At 51.4% G+C, this 8,006-nt stretch overlaps 1 long non-coding RNA gene across 4 annotated transcripts; it reads right to left on the bottom strand.

Annotated features, from left to right (window-relative positions):
* Positions 1-384: 384 nt before the first annotated feature.
* On the bottom strand, positions 385-4,693 carry LOC135422307 (uncharacterized). 4 transcript variants are annotated; one of them, XR_010434417.1, is made up of 3 exons: positions 4,566-4,693; positions 3,485-3,737; positions 385-630 (listed from the first exon to the last, which is right to left on the bottom strand). It is a non-coding gene; the product is annotated as an uncharacterized LOC135422307 (long non-coding RNA). The 4 variants fall into 4 exon arrangements; XR_010434419.1 differs by having other exon boundaries at positions 385-624; positions 3,617-3,737; positions 4,566-4,687; XR_010434416.1 differs by having other exon boundaries at positions 3,617-3,737; positions 4,566-4,687.
* Positions 4,694-8,006: the final 3,313 nt, after the last annotated feature.

Raw genomic sequence — 8,006 nt, forward strand, 5'->3', positions numbered from 1 at the left:
GTCCTTCCAAAATGTGGTCTTTGTGAGCAGGACCTCAGGGGAATCTCTGGGAGAATAAAACTTGACTGGCACCGTTGTAGGTCATGAGAGAGTGTGTGTTTTTCTTACTTAAGGCCACTTGTGACATCTCTGGGTGGCAGCAGCAAGCGAGGCAGTGGATGAGATCCCGAAAGACAAGCAGAGCACGCAGAGAGTTGGAGCTCCTGACCTCAGGAAGAGCAGATCCAGGGCCTGTGCTGGAAAGCTGCACCCGTGTGTCCATCCTGCCCCTGGACACAGCACACTGGACACCTCTAGTAGTGCCCAGGTGGCTCTGAGGGTGTCACTAGAGGAGTTTACCCAAACTGCTACTGCTCCTCGTTGCAGCTCTTAATAAGACTATGGTTACTCCTTCCAGAGCCTTTATTATGGATTCATCATTATTGATCCCTTATCCCAGAACTCCAGGCTACAGATGTTGAAGAGATAACGATGTGAGGACACTCTCTTCTCTTCCACGAGGTCTGGCACCAGTCCACGAAGGTCTGGGGTGTCCTTTGCTTGTGTGACTTGCTCTCCCATCGCAGCAGGGAGAAGCAAAGCCACAAGGGGATGCCAGATAGACTCTCGTCTCCGCCTGGATTTCTGCTCCTTGGGAGAGAAACTGGGCTGTGGCAATGAATATTTTAAAATGTGGGGCTTGGGAATCTCAATGGCAACATGTTTTAGCAGCACGCTTCAAAGCAAACACAGCCATGGCTGTGTCTGTGCTCCCGCTGTCTGTCGGCGCTCCCGAGCCCTGACAGACTTCCCGTGATCTGCGAGAGGGAGAGAGATGGGCTCTGCCTCCCCCTCCCCGCCCGCTTTTTATTCAAATAAACCTCGGGATAATTACATGCAGAAGCCCCGTGCTACTGCAATGTTGATATTGCACATTTGGGACTCGCTGCAGAGGGGATGCATGTAGGCAGAGCCATAAGGACGGTGGCAGCTGGCTGCCAGGCTGGCACCGCGCGCCCGCCAGCCGCCGAGCCTCGGCGCTCCAGACGCTTCCCACAGTCTCACACTTCCCTCAAACACCAAATTTCCTGCCGTGTTTGAGGTACCCGCCTGGGCCGGGCTCCTCCTCGCATGCCAGTGGCTCCGCACTGGGATTTATTTTGGGAGAAGCCGCTGGAGTCGGCTCTGGAGCAGAGGAGAAGGGCTCGGGCAGAGGCTGCTCAGGACTGAGCCTGGTGCAGTCCAGCTGTGGGGTCTGGGGTGTGCAGGGCTGGCCAGAGCAGAGGAGGAGGCTGAGGGGAGACCTCAGTGCAGTTCCAACTGCCTGGGCAGGGGCAGAGGAGGGGCAGGGACTGAGCTCTGCTCTGGGGGGACCAGGGACAGCACCCAGGGAATGGCTGGAGCTGTGTCAGGGCAGGCTCAGGTTGGATCTCAGCCAAAGGTTCTTCCCCCAGAGGCTGGTTGGGCACTGCCCAGGCTCCCCAGGGCAGTGGGCACAGCCCCAAGGCTGCCAGAGCTCCAGGAGGGTTTGGCTGATCCTCTGGGGCACAGGGGGTGACCCTTGGGGATGGGCCTGTGCAGGGCCAGGGGTTGGACTGGATGATCCTTGTGGGTCCCTTCCTACTTGACCTATTCTGTGATGCTGTCATTGTGTGACCTTGCAAAAACATGGAATATTTTCATAGGGAAAAGTGCCTCCACTATTTACACCACTCATCAAAAAGCAACAGAGAGGGAGGAAACCTGCTGTGCCACAGGGGTGGGAATGGCCCAGGCTCCAGCCCTGCCTGCAGCCCTCCCACTGGGCTGAGGCTGGTCCCCTTCTGTGCAGCCAAGGGGATGTTGTGTCCTCACATCTCAGCTGGATTTTGCCAGTAAAAGTAACTTTCATGACAGACATGGCTTCCGTGATTATTGTTTTTTTCACCTTGGCCAAATTTTCAAATAGTTCTCCTACAGAAATAAATAAAAAAAAAAAAAAAGGAAGGGAATAAAACATGAAGAACCTCTTGGAAATAATGCTAGAGACTTTGGAGTTTTGAAAAGAGCAGGTTTTCTTCAAAAAACCAAAAAAATAAACCCTCCAAAAACCAAACAAGCAGCCTAGAACTCAGTTTTAAAATCTGTACATTTGGTTTTTCTTTTTTTTTTTTTTTTTTTTGCAGAACATCGAAGTTTTGTGCCCAAACAATGATGTTTTTTATTAAATGGAACTTGTATTTTTTTTTCTCTCACGAAACAAGCAAAAGATCCAAAGGAAATAGCGACAAATTATCCTGGAAATAAGCACTTGCCATTTACTGAGTGGTTTTGGAATATCTTCCACCAGGAAAACAGGCAAATTTTCCTGGTACATCTGCATGGACCCAGCTTGCAGCTGATCCAGTTTGTCCTGTCTGTGATGAAATCATTAGGAAGCCCCAAAAATTGGCATTCAGACCAAGCTGGTTGCTCTGTGCAGCTGCACCAGCATCTCCTTCACTCCCTTCCCTTTGCTGAGATTTTGTACCACTTTTGATTTCTTCTTTGTGCCTTAATCAAACCACGTGAAATTAAAAAAAAAAAAAACAAACCTACTTGGAGTGTTACTAGCAAAATGAACACAGGTGTGATTTTTTTGGGTATCTTGAAGACTTGCTCTTCCACAAATAACCCGTAGGTAGGGGATAGGAGAAGGAAAAATCAGAAGATTTTGGGTGCACCATTCCCATTGAAGTAACTGGAGCTGAAGGTGACTGTTTCCCTTATCCCAATCCCAATGGGGCAGGAATTTATACTATTTCATAGAATTATAGAATCATGGAATGGTTTGGGTTGGAAGGGAACTTAAAGCTCATCCAGTTCCACCCCCTGCCATGGGCAGGGACACCTTCAACCAGCCCAGGTTGCTCCCAAGCCCCGTCCAACCTGGCCTTGGACACTTCCAGGGATCCAGGGGCAGCCACAGCTTCTCTGGGCAACCTGTGCCAGGGCCTCACCACCCTCACAGGGAACAATTTCTTACCAATATCCAATCTAAACCTGCTCCCTGCCAGTTTGAAGCCATTCCCCCTTGTCCTGTCACCCCAGTTCCTGATGAAGGATCCCTCTCCAGCTTCCTTGTGACTGTTATTCCAGTGACCTCAGCAGACCCAGGTGCCATCCTGCCCATCTCCACAGCTCCCTGCCCTTCTCTCCCAACAGCTGTTCCCAGAGGTGGAGGGCATCTCACAGCTCCTTGCTCTCTATTAATTAATCTCTCAGTTTCTAGCACAGTTCTATGGATGGAGAAATCTTAGAATCAGAAGAGAGTTTGGTTAGAAGGGACCTTTAAAGGACATCCAACCCAACTCCCCTGCAGTGAGCAGGACATTCCACCAGACCAGGCTCAGGGAAGGTACTCTTAGTCACAGAATCATGGAATGGTTTGGCCTGCAAGGGACCTTATAGATCACCTACTTCCAACCCCCTTGCAGGGCAAACTGTGGATTTGGGAGGTCAGTGTGACAGGCAGCCAGGAGCTCACCCTGATGCTCGAGGCTCCTGCAGGGTTATCTTTGCTCCATCTGTGATGGGGGCCCAGTGCCCTCGGGTAACACCTCCTGATGCTGAACTGGGCTGAGGGCTTTGATCGATGCTTCAAACTGGGTGTGCCCACCTAAATCATTATCATGGTCATTTTGCAGCTCTTCTGGGTCCATTTTGAGAGTGTCGTCGTCCCTGCTGGTGACTTTCCTGAAGTCCTGTGCGTGGTTCCCTGTTTGTAGCCATGCAATTAACTGTAAGGAGATAAGACAGGTGTCACTAACATTTAGACGGAGTAGAAGGAAATAGCAATTTGCATAAATTAATTAAGAAACTGACCTCGTTCCCCAGTACTCCTCAGAGAGCAAGCAAACCCCCCCCAGTTTATTAAGTCAATACTTAGTTTGACACCTGAATCAAGCTTTACCCAAATCGAACGACAAAATTAATCCACAGCAAAATGCACCACAAGTCCCTCCACTTCAGTCATTTATTTCTTAAGCTATCCCAGCAATTTATTTTTAAACATATCAGTACGTTATGTTCCATGACATTTCACATCTACAAAACACCATATGTATTGGCAAGTGATTACTCATTGAAACTGCCATATCATGGATGCAGCTATCTCTGGCAGCCTGGGTTTTCCCACCTCTTTTGGGTCTGTGCCCTTATTGTTCCATGGGCACTTTTTTATTGGGAAAATGGGCTGAGTGTCTGTTTTATCCCCCATGAAAGACAGATTCGGGTTTTCTGTGTGCATCAGGAGACCACACCTTCCTTCTGTGAGCCCTGGAGGGTGGTGGGCATGGAATGCTAAAATTCAGAGCAGTGCTTTGTCGCTGGAGAAGTCACTGGAAGGTGATGCAATCCCACCTGGCCCCAACATGCAGGCAGCAGGTCCTCTCTGACCTCTGCCATTCCCGTGCTCTGCTTTCCGGAGTGGAATTACAGCTACTCCAGCAAGCACAGCTTGAGGACATTATTCACTGCAGCTTAGTGATGATTTCAGAGCCATCCCTTGATGCTCACAACCCACAGGCAGTAACTTCAATAACAGAGCTGCAAACCTCCACCAGTACCTGTCTCGTGGCTGAGCTGACAAGAGCAAATTGGTCTGAAATATCCAGGTTGTGGGGAGAGAGTGAGTGAGGGGGGTTGTTACTGCAGGGGCTGCCAACAGATGGGTGGAAACACTGGAGCTGGGCTGAGTTCCTTCTACATCACAGAGCCATAGAATCATAGAATGGTTTGGGTTGGAAGGGACCTTAAAGAACATCCAGTGCCACCCCCTGCCATGGGCAGGGACACCTTCCACTAGCCCAGGTTGCTCCAAGCCCTGTCCAACCTGGCCTTGGACACTTCCAGGGATCCAGGGGCAGCCACAGCTTCTCTGGGCAGCCTGTGCCAGGGCCTCACCACCCTCATAGCCAATAATTCCATCCCAATATTCCATCTAACCCTGCCCTCTGGCAGTTTGAAGCCATTCCCCCTTGTCCTGACACTCCAGGCCCTTGTCAATAGTCTCTCTCCATCTTTCCTGTTGACTCCCTCAGGCACTGGAAGGCCACAGTCAGGTCACCCCAAAGCTTCTCTTCTCCAGGCTGAACAATCCCAACTCTCCCAGCCTTTCCTCCCAGCAGAGCTGCTCCATCCCTCTGATCATCTTGGTGCCTCCTCTGGACTCTCTCCAGCAGCTCCATGTCCTCCCTGTGCTGTTCCCCAGGGCTGGAGCAGCTCTGCAGGGGGGTCTCACTTGAGGGGCAGAGGGACAGAATCCCCCCTGCCCTGCTGCCCACGCTGGGGGATCAGCCCATCAAGATCTCCTTCCTCTGGGAAGTTGCTGTGATCCATTTTCCCTCTGCAAGTGAGTCTCTAGGAAAATTATTCCAAAGATAAACCTGAGAATGGTCATGGTTTTTCCCCTGCACTGAGAATTGGCTGAGCAAGAGGTGTCCTCACCCACTGCACACCTCTGACACCTCCCCATCTCCATTTCCAGCCCAGCTGCTGCAAGGGAAGAGCAGAAAACAGGAGTAAAGCACTTTTTAGCAAATCATCATCAGTAATAGACAGGATGAAAAAATGAATCCAGGTGCCTAAAGACAGAGTGTAAACCGTAATTAAAAGCTCCCCGTGCTGCTCTGACAGATGGTACAATACGCACCCTGAAAATTGTCCACGAACATTTATTTAATATCTGAGAGCACTGACTGCCAGCAGGCTGTGGGGCTCTGACTGCATCACCACTTCAGCAGTGACATCCAGGAAGAAATTCTCTGGACTGCCTCCTGATTCCCATAAACCCCACAGACCATCCTGTAACTGATGTGAGGAAGGCCAGCTTCATGTTGTTGGGGATGCAAATAGAGGACCCAAGGCATCATACCTTGCAAAGATATTAAAACTTAGCATGACAATGAGGTGGTTTGTTTGGCTGCAGGAACATGTTGTGGTATTTTGAGGTGTGATTTGCTGTCCTGGAGTGGAAGAGCATGTTCTGCAGCACTGATGGGAAAAGGTTCTTTAACCTGCTCCTTGTTCCAGCTTAAAAAAGGCAGCACAAGAATAACTTCTGTATGTCCACCACTGCCTTTGTGCAGGCCATGGCAGGACCCAAACTCTTCTGCTTCTCCACTGATGAAGTTCAGCAAGGGGAAGTGCTGGATTCTGCCCTGGGATGGGGCAACCCTGGATGTTTGTACAGACTGGGAATGAGAGGCTGGAAAGCAGAGCTGGGAAAGGGCCTGGGGGTCCTGGTGGTGCCAGTTGGCCCTGAGTCAGCAGTGCCCTGGCAGCCAGGAGGGACAACCCTGTCCTGGGGCATCAGGGAGGGGATTGTCCTGCTCTGCTCTGCCCTGGGGTGGCCTCACCTCAACATTGGGGCAGTTTGGGGGGACACAATGGAAGGAAGAGATTGAACCATTAGAGAGTGTCCAAAGGAGGGACAGGGAGATGGGGAAGAGCCTTGATCTGAAGGCGTGGGAGGACACTGAGGGCACTTGGTGTGTTCAGCTGGAGCAGAGGAGACTGAGGGGAGACCTCAGTGCAGTTCCAGCTGCCTGGGCAGGGGCAGAGGAGGGGCAGGGACTGAGCTCTGCTCTGGGGGCACCAGGGACAGCACCCAGGGAATGGCTGGAGCTGTGTCAGGGCAGGCTCAGGTTGGATCTCAGGAAAAGGTTCTTCCCCCAGAGGCTGGTTGGGCACTGCCCAGGCTCCCCAGGGCAGTGGGCACAGCCCCAAGGCTGCCAGAGCTCCAGGAGGGTTTGGCTGATCCTCTGGGGCACAGGGGGTGACTCTTGGGGATGGGCCTGTGCAGGACTGAGGGTTGGACTGGATGATCCTTGTGGGTCCCCTCCAACCCAGCACATTCTGTGATTCTATGTAATATCCTTTCTGCTTCCATTTGCTGCTGCCTATTTATCCTTCATCCATTTTCACCACCCTGCTTACAACTTTTATGTGATTTTTCCTGGCTTTGGTGAGGCAGCTCTGCAGCTCATGGGCATCAATGCCAGGAGTCTGATGGTCCCCTGGGAGCCCCCGGGCTGCACGTTGGTGGCAGCCAGAGAAGCCTCTTGTGTGGGGCCAGCTCTGCAGAGCAGTGCTCTGCAAATGTTCCTGCTATTTGTAATCAGCCGTGGTTGTCACACTTTGATATTTGTTCTTTATAAGCACTCCTGCAGAGCTTGCCAACAGGAATGTTTTCCACACAAAGATGCAGCAGCATGTGTTTCAGACACGAATTTTGAACTTATGAGCATTCCACGTCGGAAACCTGAGGAGTCTGATGTGATTAAGAAGCAGATCCACATCACATGGCTTGTTTGCAGTCAAAACAGTCCCAGTTCTGAATTAGGAAAATCACTAAGCCTGGGCGTGATCGGCCGGCAGCTCCTGGCAGGGCGTGTGTCCCCGTTCCCGAGTTCACCCCGGCACCAACCCACCCCAACCCAGGTCAGCAGAGAAGGCAGCACAGTGCTCTGAGCACAGAGTTATTCAGCACAGAGAGTGAGGCTAATAAAACCCCAGGCTGAGGAGAGGGAAGCTCTAAAGTGGGGGAAAAAAAGCTTTACTGCTTGCAGAAAGATGTTCTGCGGGATCCCTGCGGGATGCTGAGCCTGCAGGAAATGCTGGGGAAGGCCCAGCAAGGTGGTGGTGGTTGGTCATAATCATGCTTGGGTTTAGTAGGATGGAGATTTCTTGTTCAAGCCTGCCCTGGAAGCTCTGAACTAAAATCCCTGAGCAGCCCTGGGCCCCATGGTGACCCTCCCCAGAGCTTTTCTCAGTGTGTCTCAGTTATGCTACAGCAAAGGCACCACTGGCTCTGAACCTCTGGGTGTGGAAGCCCTCAAAGCAGGAGAAACTACACTGTGCTGGGAAGAAATGGGGAGGAGACAGAGAAGAAACGTTCAGTAGTGCTGCTTGTGCCAACATGGAAAATGAGCCCACTGTGCTGGTACTGCAGGAAAGAAAATGTAGGCTCTCTCCTGGTCACTTAGGTGGCACCACTTAGGCATTTT

Source organism: Pseudopipra pipra, chromosome 15, assembly GCF_036250125.1.
Source record: "Pseudopipra pipra isolate bDixPip1 chromosome 15, bDixPip1.hap1, whole genome shotgun sequence".
NCBI lineage: Eukaryota > Metazoa > Chordata > Aves > Passeriformes > Pipridae > Pseudopipra > Pseudopipra pipra.